Source organism: Ursus maritimus, unplaced genomic scaffold, assembly GCF_017311325.1.
Source record: "Ursus maritimus isolate PB19 unplaced genomic scaffold, ASM1731132v1 scaffold_21, whole genome shotgun sequence".
NCBI lineage: Eukaryota > Metazoa > Chordata > Mammalia > Carnivora > Ursidae > Ursus > Ursus maritimus.
Window position 1 is genome coordinate 21921399 of NW_024424564.1, and position 15053 is coordinate 21936451.

Genomic DNA, 15053 nt, shown 5'->3' on the forward strand with positions numbered 1-15053 from the left:
ATCCTAGACTCTTCTGAGATAGAAGAACAGTATCAAGTGTCCACAGGAAAGTCCCTTTTTGGGGTTGTGGATTCATACTAGCTTTGTACACTTTGAATCCAGCAGATACTCAGAGCTGACTCATTTTCTTAGGGGTGTGTCTCTGAATCCATCAAAGCCTTCCCTGCTGGGATCCTTTGACCACAGCTCCCCTGGACTGTTTTGTTTTTCCCTCTGGCTGACACTTTCCCATCAGCCCTTGCTTTTTGGTGATTCTGTATCATAATCTTTATTGGTGACCCGGCCTGGTGGTTTTATAAAGGGTTCAGAATGGCTCTAAGCTGGCTCTTTCGGCAGACCCACTGCTAATCCACATCTTTGGCCATCTTTGATGTCCTTTCAGAAAGGGAAACTGTCCAGTGCTTCCCAGATACAGCATTCTGTGTGGCAGCAGGTCACCTGATATTTCTTAGGTTGGGGACACTAGTAAATTGTGGCTTCCAACTCCGGGGCAATAGAATAAGCTTTCAAAGCGCCCTTGAGGTTCTTTTCTATTGAAGCACTCACTCCTGTTCTCCTCAGTCTGTTACCTGACACTTGGACCCACTAAAGCAGCAAGGGGTCAGATACTTCTGTAATGCCTCCTTGGGAATTTGCATTTTGGTTTACACCTCCCTGTGTATCTGATATTTACCATCTGAGGCCTGAACTACAACTCTTATTTTAATATCCAGTTACACATACTTTTCAAATATAAAAGCTGTTTATTTGTATTCTCTCTCAGGAGGGCTTTCCTAGGGGTAGCATTGCTGCTTTTGAATTTCAGTGCTTGGCTAAATTACTTCATCTTGGCCCAGATGTGCAGAGAAAATGGGAACATTTTATTACTCTGTTAACTGATCTGGCCTTCTTTGCTTCCTGGATAGTAGGGAAGGGACTTCTACAAAGTCAAGGAGAAGAAACAGTGCAACAGAATTAAATTGTATCTTTAGGTAAAATGGGGAGGCTCTGGGATTTTCTTCCTGTGTGCTGTCCTTCAAGAGGTCATGTGAGTGTATGGGGGAGAAAGTGGGACATTGGGTAGAATGGGAGATGGGGCTTTAGAATGTATGGAGCCCTTGGAATTCTCATCTGTTCCTGTGGCTGCTATTAATGTGATCAGGACAATTATTACTGAGATGCGAGTAGTTTTATCTTTCTCAGGAGAGAACCTGGACACCTGTCTTTATTTGGATGCCAGTACTCTTCTTTCAGTCTGCCTGTATTTCTTAGCATTTATATTTCCCCTCCTAGGTCGCAGAAAATTCTGGGTTCCCTGCCTCCCTTGTGGAGGCCATCATGAATCTAGCATGGCCAAAGGTGGGTGTTACTGCCCCACCTTTTGGCTTGGATCTTCGATTGTGTCTCCTCATTCTTGCAGAGTGGTTGCTACCCTCGTGAGTGTCAGGTCCATGTTCGGAGCAAAGAGAGTGGGGGAGGCAAAGCATAGAAAGGGGCACATCAGCCAGGTCTTTAAAATTGTTTTTATTTGTAGAAACAACATAAACTTTTACAGAACTCCCCCCCCAGCAGACCTACTTACATCTCCTTGCATAAAAAAGTGCCACATGGTGACCCTTGTGGGAATGTGGCTGGGAGGAGGGGGCAGATGAAGGTTGGGGCAGATGCCAACGGGACCCACACAAATATTAAGTCACCGCTCAGATTCACCTGAAACCCGACTGTGAAAGTGCCCTTTACTGTATATCAAAAACAAAACAAAACAAAACAAAATCATGTTTCAGGCTAATGAAACTAATAATTTAACTTTCTAAAGGGGGAAGTTCATCCTTACTGGAGGGGTCCTGATGCTCATTGGCTTTCCTTTTGTTGTGAAAGACTGTATACAAAAGATACTGCAATCTCAGGTTCGCATTGAAGAAATACTCAGAATATGAAACTTGTTTTATTGCTGGAAGATAAAAAAAAGAATAAGGCATCAGTGAGCATCTTGAAAGACACAGCGGGGATTTATTTTGCCTTCTGTTCATGTGTGTGCCCTTTAATTTTTTCATTCTTCAGGCAGAGTTCAGGCAATCCCAAATTAAAGCAGTGTGGCACGTGATGGTTAAATCTTATCTGGCTGTTCTGGAGATGGACAGATAACAGTTGTTGCCGAAACAGTGTGGTGTGTGTTACTGTGACTGGTTTTGTAGCATCTGAGAAGACAACTGTCACGGAAAGTGCTGTAACTCCCCTGTGTTACAAGATAAAGTTAAATTAGATCAGCTGAGGTCCTTTGCAGGTAGCGATCCCTTTAATAGTATTTGAAATGTGTTGACTGAACAGAAAGAGAGTGTCCTAAGTGAAGTTTCATTATCCATGGGAGCCGGTTGTAAATAGCACAGTGTTGTGATGTATGTTTAGTTAATTTCATGTTCTTTTGAAGCGGCTCTTCAGTAGCTTAAAATGCTTATTACCACTAAATATTGTACATTAGCACAGAAGAGCCTAGAGAAAACACCACTTACCCTTTGGTAGCGGACAAATAGATAATAGCGGAAGATAGGAATTAATTATCTTTATGCAGATGTCACATCAGCCTGCAAAAGAATGGGATTATTTATGCTTTGGGAAAAAAATACAATTTTGTTTTTATGAAGATGCAGAACAGGCAAATAGCTGCTAAAGAATAAATTATTTGAATTGATACTAACTCAGTAGCTTATTCAGAGCATCTCAGAATATAATACACATTTTTTAACCTCCCTTCCCCCTTTTAAACTCAAGAGGTACTGCAAAATGCTTCAGCCTTCTGAATTAGGAGCTGTGGCAGAATGATTGGTTTCTTTTGTCCTGTTCTTTACATGGGCAGTCTGTTTGCTTGTCAGCGCTTATTCAAGGTGCTGATCCTAAATTGTAATACTTATTGGCCCTGGCTGTAGAGAAAGCATTATTTGCCCGTCTTACTGTGCTACCGAAAGCATTATGGAATATGTTTAAGGATTCTTAAATAGAGGTTTTTCATTTGTATTAGAAGTTTCTTCTAGTGATAAAAAGAGCTTTTGCAGGTGTTAGAAAAAGGTACGGGACACTAGAGTTTTGGGATATCTAAGAACTGTATGTGCATTTTTAAAAATTCTTTCTCCTCACTTGCGCAATTATTTAGCTATTGATTTGTATCTAGCATTTTTGTGTTGAAACAACCAACATCATCAACATTTTATCCATCTGTCTAATAAAGTATTTAAAATATATGCTTTGAGGTAGGTACATCGTATTTATCTCTTGAGTTTCTAGGGCTCAGTTAATAGTATTTGGCGCCATGTATGTTTTTGTCTAATGGGTGGTAGTTTGTTGAACAGATATTATGGGACACATCATTTTTCAGCACTTACGTGTGTAATGGTTATATAAAAATGACCATGGCTTCCAGCTTTGTGAAGGGGAGAGACACACATGCACACATGAACAGACACCACGTCATAGGCAGACTTCTAAAGATGGCTCCCCTAGAGTCCCCTCTCCTGGCTATTCAATCCAACATGAACGCAGGTACTATAGTGAAAGGATTTTGAGGTTGTAATTATAAAGTCCAAATCAGTTGACCTTATAATATGGAGATTATACAAATGGGCCAGACCCCAAAAGTTGAGCCATTTAAAAGGAGAGTTTTCTTTGACAGTGGCAGAAGAGGAAGTCTGAGAGCTTCAAAGCCTGTCAGGGGCTCTCCTCACAAGGCCATTGCTGGTTTGAAGATGGAAGGGGCCATGTGAGAAGGAAGCTTCTAGGAGCTCCTTGCTGACAGCCAGCAAGACCTGGTGATGTCAGTCTCAGAGTAGCAAGGGAACAGGATTAGTTCAGCAACCTGAATGAGCATGGAAGTGAATTCTTGCCTAGAACCTCCAGATCAGAAGGCAACGCAGCCGGCACCTTGATTCCGGTTTTGTGTAAGACTCTATGCAGCGAACCGAGCTGAGTCATGCTGAACTTCTGGCCTACAGAACTGTGAGCTAATAAAGTTGTCTTGGTATAGGCCTCTCCATTTGGGATCATTTATTTTATAACAATAGAAAACAAATACGTACGTACAGATAGACTGGGTGGTCACTTCTCTATGCCAAGAAATGTTAGAGACCCTTGTTCATCAATTCCAGTTTAAGGACCTACTTTCTTTTCCCCGCCAGAAGAGTTGGATAACAGTAACAGAATTTTAGGTTTACCATTAATATCCTGATTGTACACATGAGAAAATAGAAGTCCAGAAGACGTAAGATTTTTGTCCGGGGTTTTGGCGTTGGGTAGTGGCAGAGCTGGGATAGCAGCCTGCATCCGGGTTCAGGTTTCCGCGTTGTTTCCGTGTACTCTCGGTGGTGAGTAACGAGTTTTAGCTTTAAATTGGACCTGAAGTGTAAAGCTAAATAGTGGTAGTTTCTCTGTGATAATGCCACATGTCAGGAAGGAAAGGAGTAGGAAAGAAAGGTGATTTCAAGAGGGCATTCTTATTTTTTATCTGAAGATTCTAGAGCACGGAAAACAGTGTGGTGTGCATTACTGTGACTGGTTTGCTAGGCAGCGTAAAACCTCGGCACTCTCAGTGGAGTAGTATTCCCTTCTCAGTTGACCTGTGGTTGAGTTCTTGCAATGATTCTGCTGTTGTCTGCAGCATTATTATAATAGGTTATTTCTTTTTTTTAGACACATCTAGCACTTTCTTTCAAGCATCCTTAGTGATAGCAGCTATTTGACCCCCCCCCTTTTTTTTTACATTTGAACTTGGCACATAGTTTGTGCTTAAGCATACTTTGTTTTTTAAAACATTATTTTTAGTTGTAGATAAGTGAGGCGATGCAAAGGGTAGCCGCTTGTTTCATTTGAACCTAAGCCTTGCACTCTGCTTATTTCATAGTAGTTCTGTGTAGAGCCTCTGTGGTGTTGGCCTGGAGTGTGTCGGCTGTGGGGGCGGTGGTGTGCGAGCTTCTCTATTTTCGTATCTTCCTCTGCTGCCCGGAGGTCCCATGTTACCATGGAATCACTCTCATTTCTCTTGAGTGTGCCAAACTTTTTTTTTGTAATTGAGATCTATATGACCTATAACGCTGTGGAAGTTTAAGGTCTACACTGATGTGATGTATTTGCATTGCAGTATGATTGCCGTTGTCGTTAGCTGACGCCTCCATCCTGCCGCATAATGGTCATTTCTTCCAATGCTGGGAACAATTAAGATCGCCCAAACTCTTTCATGTTGGACTTGGTTCAACTTTAGAAACTATTATTCATTCATTTGTATTCACATAGCAAGAAGACAAAATCCTTGTCCTTCTTGACTTGCATTCCAGTGAGAGACAGACAACAAAACTTTTTTTTTTTTGGAGGGGGGTGGGGGGACTTATGACAGTCTACCTGCTTGGCTTCTCACATGTGAGTCTAAAAATGTGGTTACGGCTCCACCTTGCAGCCTTGATGCTTTCTTTGTGCAGTAGCCGAACTCCTGAATTTGAGGCCCAGCCTCAGCACAAAGAATCCAGTGTCTCCGTTCCTTTTGGTCCCAAGTTGGCTCGATTTCTCTTGATCTCCCGCAACCTTACTTGTTGTGACTCTTGGAACAGATAGAAGTAGAAGTAAGTCTAGTGCCTCAGGAAAGAGGATTCAGATTGTGATAACAGATCGAAGCCGTTTATTTTAAAGCAGTTTTTAAAGATGGACAAGGGAATAGTTCTCACAGGAAAACATAGCCGGCCAATTCAGATGTTTGTGTGATGGCACAGCATACACATTGTTTTTTTCCATCCCTGTAATTGTATTTAGTTCAAATTATGAGGTCCCTCCTAAGTTTTCTATCATTGAGCTCTAAAAGTTAAAACCATGTTTCAAACAAAGAATGACTGATGTTAGGTACTTCCTATAATGCTGACCAGTCCCGCGGGCTCATGTTGGAAACCAGCATGTGTGATTGACAGGAAGGGGTGAGATGGACCTTGGCATCTTTTCCTTATGTTTTTGAGTAGTGACCGGAAACAACATTGGGTTTACCATTTCTTTCTTTCTTTTTTATTTTTTAGATTTATTTATTTATTTGAGAGAGAGCCCGCGTGCGTGCATGCATGAGTTGGGGTAGGGGCAGTAGGAAAGATTCTCAAGCAGAGTCCCCACTGAGTGGGGGAGGGAGGGCTCCATCTCACAATCCTGAGATCATGACCCGACCGGAAATGAAGAGTTGAGGCTTAACTGACTGAGCCAACCAGGCACCCCAGGGTTTATCGTTTCTTGAAGGAGTTTAAAAATCTTGGCATTCTTCATTCTCCCCACCTACCACTGCCAGTGAATAGAGATTGCATCAGAGCTAATCATAAAGTTAATTATTTTGTAATAATAGCTGATATATAGAGATTATTTAACCTAAGGCTAAATGCTTGGTATGAATTAGCTCATTTATTTCACACAACAGTCCCGTGAGATAATTATAGCTAGCATCAGTCCCATGAGATAATAATAACTACTATCAGTCCCATGTCATTGAGTGCATCCTTGTTTCCAACAAAGAGCTTCGTAAGTATTTTTTTCTAGTTCGTCAGCACAGCCTTCTGAGGTATTATCCTACCAGCATGTAATCTCTATGAGGGCAGTGACTTTATTTGTTTTCTTTTCCTGGGTTAAATCTTAGGATAGTAGCTATTATAGCACCTGGTAGGTGTGTAGTAAATAGATAATGAATGAACAAGTTCCAAGTTCTTTGATGACGAGACTGTTAAAAAGAAGTTAAATAACTTGCTCAAGGTCAAGTGGTGAAGTTTGAATTTACACCAGGGCAAGTGTGACTTAAGAGCCTGTTATTTCTTTATTTTTTTAATTTTAAGTTTTTATTTAAATTCCAGTTAACATACTGTATAATATTAGTTTCAGGTATAGAATTTAGTGATTCATCACTTATATAACAATACCCAGGGCTCATCACAATAAGTACCCTCCTTAATACCCATCATCCATTTAACCTATCCCCCCACCTACCTCCCCCCTCTCCCACCACTGACAACACCAGTTTGTTCTCTGTAGTTAAGAATCAGTTTCATTGTTTGCCTCTCTCCCCCGCCATGTTCATTTGTTTCGTTTTTTAAATTCCACATATAAGTGGAATCATACTGTATATGTCTTCCTCTGACTGACTTATTTCCCTTAGCATAATACTGTCTAGCTCCATCCATGTCATTGCAAATGGCAAGATTTCTTTCTTCTTGATGGGTGAGTAATATTCCATTACACACACACACACACACACACACACACACACACACACCCCTTCTTTATCCATTCATCAGTTGATAGACATTTGGGCTCTTTCCATAATTTGGCTGTTGTTGATAATGCTTCTATAAACATCAGGGGGCACGTATCCCTTCAAATCAGTATTTTTATATCCTTTGGGTAAATACCTAGTAGTATTTGACCAATTGCTGGGTCTTAGGGTAGTGCTATTTTTAACTTTCTGAGGAGCTTCCATACTGTTTTCCAGAGTGGCTGCACAGCTTGCATTCCCAACAACAGTGCAAAAGGGTTCCCCTTTCTCTGCATTCTTACCAACATCTGTTGTTTCCTGTATTGTTAATTTTAGCTGTTCTGACTGGTGTGAGGTGATATCTCATTGTGGTTTTGATTTGTATTTCCCTGATGATGAGTGATGTTGAACATCTTTTCATGTGTCTGTTAGCCAGAGCCTGTAATTTCTACCTATGAGCTATGAGAATTGTGTTTTTTGTTAACAAATTTCTGTAGTAATGTTAAATTTAGAGGCTGAATGATGTATAATTCTAGGTTTCTGAAATAATAAGTATAAAGTTATTTTGGAAACTGTTCAAAAAGTTATTTTGAAACCATTGTAAATCATTTCTTAGTGGAAAAGCTATAGGTTAGAGTGGCTAATCTTGAAGAAATCATGCATAATGTGAGTATTGCTTATTTATGGGAAAATATGAATGTACACGAATATATATATGAATATATATAAATATATTTATATACATGAATATATAAAGGTGCATATGAATATATTAAATTCTGTGACACATTCAATAACATTTTTAGTCTTTTTAAAGAAGGAAAATTGAAAGTATGGTTTTGGCAAACTTGTCAGTGTTTATTATTTTATAAAATATAATACATAATTAAAATACAGATTTCCATAATTTATTGACACTAGCTCCTACTATTACTAATTTGTAATGCTTTTCTGTTTTCCCTTTTACAAAGAGTATCTGGAATTATGAACATATATGTTTTGTGGAGTCAGAACTGTGTTTTTGATCCTTACATATTTAGTGTTTTCAGGGGAAGGTTTGTGTTAAAAGGGGTGAACAGAATTCCATGCTATTTCAAAAAGGATTGCACCAATTTCCACTGTCTCCAGAACGTTTTGAATATGTGCTTTTTATTCCAACTGATATTATTGGCTATTAGTTTTCAAAATTACTGTAATTTTTACAGGAGGAAAAGGGAATTCCATCTTAACTTAGTCTTTTTTTTTTTTCTAAAGTTAAGCATTTTTACAGAAGAATTATTAATTAGATACACTCCCCCATAGACTATCAATTTCTTCATTTATTGGCAGGTTTTGTTTTATGTTCTCTCTAGTTGGTTACAAGAATCTCATGGCTGAGATTGTCCTGAGTTACTAATATGCAAGCTGTTTATATTCTGGTGAGCATAAAATTGGGGGCAGCTAGCCACTCTTTTCGTATATTGGTTTAAAGAATTCATAAAAACCAACCACTCTATCCCACAAATTTGTTTCGAATTAGGAATGTATGACTCCGTAATATCAACATATACCTTAGTAGAATTAGACAACATCTAGGATTTGGAACTTTAAAGAAAATAAATACTACAATACAGTTCTGCTTTAAATAGGAGAAATGAACTTTATGAATAATAATCTAAGACTTTGGGGGGTGGTATTAGCAATACATGGAGACATCTCCTCTGTGTTCTCTTTATTCCTGCTCATGGCTGTGCTGTGAGGTGGTGTAACTGGTCTGAAATCGCCCACATCAGGTGTTACTGTCTTGCTGTCATTAAGCACCAGGCTCCAGTCACCTACATCAATTGTGCCCGCTGTCCTTGAGGGCTGCTACACTGAGAGTTTCTCTCTTTGGGTCTTTTCATCATCTTTTTGAATGAGCACTGCTCTCTTAAGCCAACAGAATAGAGGCATACACCTTGTTGACCTCCTGGCTTTTCCTTTCCAGTAAAGAAGCGTTCAGGCGATACCAGATACAGAGCTGGTCCCGTCAGCTGCTTATCTTGTCTACTCTTCACTCTTGCCCTCCTACACTCAGGAGCCAAGTAACTCTCTGTAGATCAACTGTGTAAAGTTTATTTTTTTTTTTAAAAAAGGTACAGGGAGGAAATCATTTGTTGTTGCAGTCTTTTTTTTTTTTTTTTTTTAAAGATTTATTTATTTGAGGGAGAGAAAGAGAAAGCGTGCATACGATACGGGGTGGTCCTAAGCGGACTCCATGCTGAGCACAGAGCCCCATGAGGGGCTGTATCTCAGGACCCTGAGATCGTGACCTGAGCCCGAAACTGAGTCCGTTGGTTAACTGTGACACCGAGGGTGCTTGTTGCTGCAGTCTTGATACTATAGTGCCAGTTTGCTCGCTGAAAACAAAACAGCTTTTTTCTTTTTTTTTTAAACAAAGGAAGAAGTTTTGTAAGAACAAGAAGATGGACCACATGTAAACATCCTTTCAAAGATTTCTCAGATGTGACTTTACTGTGTGGAGGGCTGAAGTTTAAAAGTTAATACAATGTTATTATAACAAGGGTTTCTAACTACTTTTTCATATGGCCAGTGTTTTATATTGTATGGCTTAATAATTTTGACCGGAGAGATCTGACCAGCAAAGTAGTTATTCATTTCTGTTTGCTGAATTGAGAAGGATCTATAAAAAAGAAAACTTCAAAAGCGCATTTCTTTCAAAGAAGGTAGGAAAACTTTACACATAACTTCTGAAAATTTAGGTCTCTCTTGTGAAATAGCCAAAGGCGTACTAAATTCTCTGGGAGACCCAATTGATTAATGTGTGAAGCTGTTTAAATTTTCAAAGATCTTCTAAAATGCATTTCTAGTTTTTGATGCAGAAGTTAATTGATTTCAAATGTCAGCCCATGTCTTATGGTGATGAAAGTGGTTGGCCCTCCTAGGGAAATACAGGTAAAAATAAATTGCACTATGTTAATTAGAAAAGCTCGATGGAGTTAGAGCCGTCATGAGGAGATTCTCTAGAGTCTGAGGAGGTCATATTTTGCCACGTATTGGGACGTTCTGGGATCCTAGTTACATCTATGAAGGGACAAATGGGGATGTCACCAGAATCAGGAGATTGAGATTTATGCCTGGGAGTCGACCTGTTTTTCTAGAAGGTACCCCAAAGGAATGGGATTTGCTCATACTTCCATTATTCTGCCTTTTGTTGATCAGAAATGAGTTGAGAGAAGATGGAGAAATTAAGGCATTTCTTAGAGAATAATAATCAAGAATAATTGCATTGTTTTAAATGCACTGTTCTTAGTGGCTTCTAGAAACAAATATTCCATTATGGATTTTTCTCACTAGTAGTTTAATTCACTGAGTTAAGAAAACAACAAAAGAAATCAGGATGTTAGCCTTAACATTTTGTATTATAAAAAGTAGATATTCTTATTAAAATAATAAGCTCTGCTAATTTATTGATAGAACAAAACTTTGTAAATTAAATGTTTAGATTATTTATTTAATTTATTTATTGGGGGGAGGGGCAGAGAGAGAATCTTAAGCAGACTCCATAAGCAATGGGGAGCCTCATGCGGGGCTTGATCTCACGACCCTGAGATCATGACCTGAGCTGAAATCAAGAGTCGGACTGAGCCACCAGGCGCCCCTAGATTATACTTTAAAAAAAGTACTGCAGCTGAGTCAGTTCATGCAATAGTGTATCATTTTGGAATGTGAAAAAGCACTCCTGAATGTCCATGGCTTGGAAAATTGGGTTTTCTGACACTTGATATCGAAGTCCAGGACCACTGTGTTCACATCCTTGTTGGTGGGAGCTCTCAATCCTGAGACAAAGGCCAAACTTGGGCTGGAAATATAGAATCCTGACAGCCTAGTCTGAATACATGGTCAGTTATATGAGACAATACATTCTTTTTTTGTGTGTAAACCAGTTTGAGTTAGTTTCTGTCATTTGTAACTTTAAGGGACCTGATTGACATACTTTTAATGCTTTGATTGGATCCACCTTCACCCTCAAAGCTAACTTTTCTATAGGTACCATTGCTTTCTTTGGTCAGTTTAATTTTTCTTACCCAATTAGAAAGTAAATACTAAATGTAAAGTGGTAAAACAGCGGACAGACAAAACTTTTCCATCTGTGCTCACAAGAGAGGTTAGGCAGCCCTTGTCTAGTTTGGGAGTCAAGGTTACAGTAGCTCATGAAATGAGTTGAGGGAGCACACAATGTACACTCTATATATCTTACAATTTTATGTGTCAGTTATACACCAGTAGAGCTGAAATTTTTAAAAAATGAATTGAGAGAGCATTTCCTCTTTCTCTATTCTGTGAAAGAGTTTGTGTACCATTAGAGTTATGTGTTCTTTGAATGTACGGTGATATTATCTATGAAATTATCTAGTCATAGGCCATTATTTCCTTGTATTTTCTTTGGGTTTGTTTTGTTTTTCTTACTTCTTAGGTTGGAATGCCTAGTATGTTCTCTTTATTAATAAAAGCAGGTAAGGTTAAGGAAAAAATCAATAACTCTAGCCCTCCCGCCTCATACCACTCCCACATATAATGGTTTATAATTTTCCTGAGTAGGACCATCAGGACTTTGAGACATAGGAAGTACTTCCAAGGACAGATAAGTCCTTGAGTAACAGAGTAGCCGGGTTACCAGAGTCAGTGCGAGAGAGTCGAGGGGAAAGCATGCATTTTCTTTACAAAAGAGGAGGTTGGGTGTGCTTGGGAGTAATCATCCTGCCAGTAAAGCTGCGTGAGGATTTCACCTTACTGATGTGGCTTCACGGCTTTGGCAGGTATTACTGCTTCCAGATTTGGTCACAGCATGGGACAAAGGAATATACAGACCTCCTTCCTGCCTTTGAATAATTAGCGTCAGCGCAGTCTCCTGAACAGTGATAGGGTATAAACAAAGTAAGCAGATAGAGAACCTGGAGGGATTTGGCTTTGGGGAGTTATTTAGCAGTAATCACCAGCTCTGTTGAATGTGGAGGCATTTGTGGATTTTGACAGCATTTACCTTTTTTTTTTTTTTTGAAAGGAATCTACCGCATAGTGGAAGTGATGGCCCTGCTGGTTGTATACACAGATGGGCAACTCCCAATCCAAACATCACACTGCTACAGGAGCATTCCCCCAAATGGCTCCAGCTGAGCCCTTTGCCTCGAGGGCCTTTTTCTTTCTGTGAAGAAAACTCGAATCAGTGCACTAGTGGTGATTATAAAAATATTGCTGTTTTAAAAGTACTTTAAACCTCTCGTCTTTTTTAGTCAGTTTCTTTTCCTAAAATAAAACCCTGATTTCCAGGGATACAAAGAAAACACATGACAAACCCCAAATATTCTCAGTTTGGGCATGGCTTACATATGTAGGTAGCCCTGACTTTATTTAACATGGATATGTTCCTGTAAAGTTGAAAACAAGTGAATCCTGTTTTCAACATAGTTTGAAGAGCTTGCAATTTAAATAATCCACTGGGACTCTATTAGGAAGCAAATGAGAGCCTTCTCCAGTGATCTTTGGGACATGCTTAGTGAAGTATTCCTTTATTATTTGTCATGATGTGCTTTGTTCATTTGGTTTTAAGTGGAAATAAATATTGTTTCATTTGTGTAATTGCTTTCTCTTGCAGTTTGCTCAGGAAGAAAGTCTCTTTGAAATATTAACATATGATTAAATGAACTTGAATGTTTACAGAGTTTTCCTTATATGAATGGCCTTACCTTCTTTATAGCAACCTCAAGGGGCCAGCGGTTCATTAGTGTTCTCCTCGGTCAGTTCATTGAAAAGCAATCTGAGGCTCTGTTCAGGTTAGGAAATGTACTTAATGTTTGAGAATCCAACTTGTGCAGTGGGTATTATCACAATTCCTGCAGTTATGAGGTTGCTCTCAAAAACGGTATTTATTAATGATTTGTCAATCCGCTCTTTGGCATTAGGTAGATAAGTCTTTCGCTATCTTTTGGGAACATCTCAAAATCACATGCAAATGCAATGCAAAATGCACAGTCTTGCAAAGGGTGCAGGATTCCATGAAGTGAGTGCAAGAGGCTCGGTAAGATCTGAGTTAGCACAGAAACCTGTAGACAAATGGGGTATGACAGGATTGGATCAGGCAATTATCACCATGATAATGACAAGAAAGGCCCTTCAAAAGAGTATGATTGAAATATCAAAGGATTAGGTGAGACTCTTAGGAAGATCAAAATTCTTGACTATTTTGGCAGAAATGGTGTTTTTTTGAAGATTTTACTGCAACGTGAAGGCTTGTATGATGTTATCGCTTATCACTTTAATAATACAAATTTTACATTATTTTATACTTACAAAAAAATATAGGTAAAATAGAATTATGTAGTTCTCCCAAATCCCATATTCCTGCTTTTACCAAGAAAAAAGCCATCCAGAATTTTTTGTTTATTATTCCACTGTTTTTTTAAAAGTAGTTTTACCATGTATTTATTTACATCTGTCTGGTTTTGAACTTTGTTGACCTCTGTAAAGGTTTTTGTCATTTGCTTTTAAAAAACTCAATATAATGTTCAAAAATTCACTCTTGTTGTGATATGTAGTTCTATCTTATTTATACTGCTGTATACTGTTCTACAACATTGCTGGTTATCAAGATTTGATATGGATCTGTGGGAATTCTTATATATTGGGAGTGTGAGTGTAACTTGGTGTAAAACTTTGAAAAAGAGTTTGGTGTTAACTTATGTCGCTGTTTATACAGTTTCCTTCCTAGGCACAGATCCCAAATCTCGAATGATAGATTTGAATTATTAATTTTATGAAATTATCTATGACAGAATTTATTTTATAGAAGTATAGAAGGTTGGATGTGTGAAAGTAAATCTATGGAATAATTATTTTCCATTCAAATAGCAATTTAAACTCAAAGCACGTTATCTTTTACAGTAAGAATACAATGGATAATAATAAAAACTCTGAAGATACCGTGAAGTAATTTTGGTTACTTTGGTATTATTTGGTGTAAATTTATGTCCAGGAGAGCTTCCCATTTCTTAAACATTGAACATGAACTTGAAAATCACTATATATGACGTCACTTTAGGAGGCACTGTGGCCATAAGGGAAGAATCCTGGATCGGGATCTCTACAGTAGTGCTCCACCCCTGGAGTCTTACCTGGTCTTAACCTCTGAACATCAGTTTCATCATTGGTAAGATAGAGTTGATGATGGTAGTCTTGCTTCCGTAGTGGTATGTCAATTAAGTGAAAGAGAAAATGGGAACATTCTTTCCAACTGTAAAATGCTGTGTAAGCTGAGGTTATTATTATCATCTTATTATTATCATCTTATTATTATCATCTTATTATCATCACTGTTGTTTGGAAGAACCCTGCTTTAGTAGGCAAATCCAGATCATATCTTTTAAACATTTATATCAAGAGAATGTGTCTCAGTGCCCTGGTGTATATTAAAACAGACTTTACAAAAGAATACCTTGAACCGTGCTGAATACCTAAACTTGCTTTTATTTTGTTACCTAAAATGACCAAGATCTGCTCTAAGAATTCAAAGTAACTTTTCCTCCTTCAAATGGCTTGACTAAAATTTATCTTAAAAGAGGGTTAAGATTCTAATTGTGAATTTTGAATACTTTCTTTGCTCTTTATGGAAAAATTCCCAAGAATGAAACAAAAGCACTTTTATGTGAAGAGGATAAAATGTAACATTGAGGTCTTGATCCCCTGTGTGGGTAGCTATCTGGTGTGATTACTATGTAAGTACTGAATTCTAGCTCGAGTACTGACAAAATTCCCGTACTTGACTGGTACATTATAAACTTTGTTA

At 38.5% G+C, this 15053-nt stretch overlaps 1 protein-coding gene and 1 pseudogene across 1 annotated transcript in view; one reads left to right on the plus strand and one right to left on the minus strand.

Moving 5' to 3' along the window:
• Positions 1 to 15053, plus strand: part of TMTC2 (transmembrane O-mannosyltransferase targeting cadherins 2) — a 388624-nt gene that overhangs the window by 44850 nt on the left and 328721 nt on the right. The gene's annotated exons all lie outside the window — the stretch shown is intronic.
• The window catches only part of LOC103656250, a 50211-nt pseudogene that overhangs the window by 674 nt on the left and 34484 nt on the right, over positions 1 to 15053 (minus strand).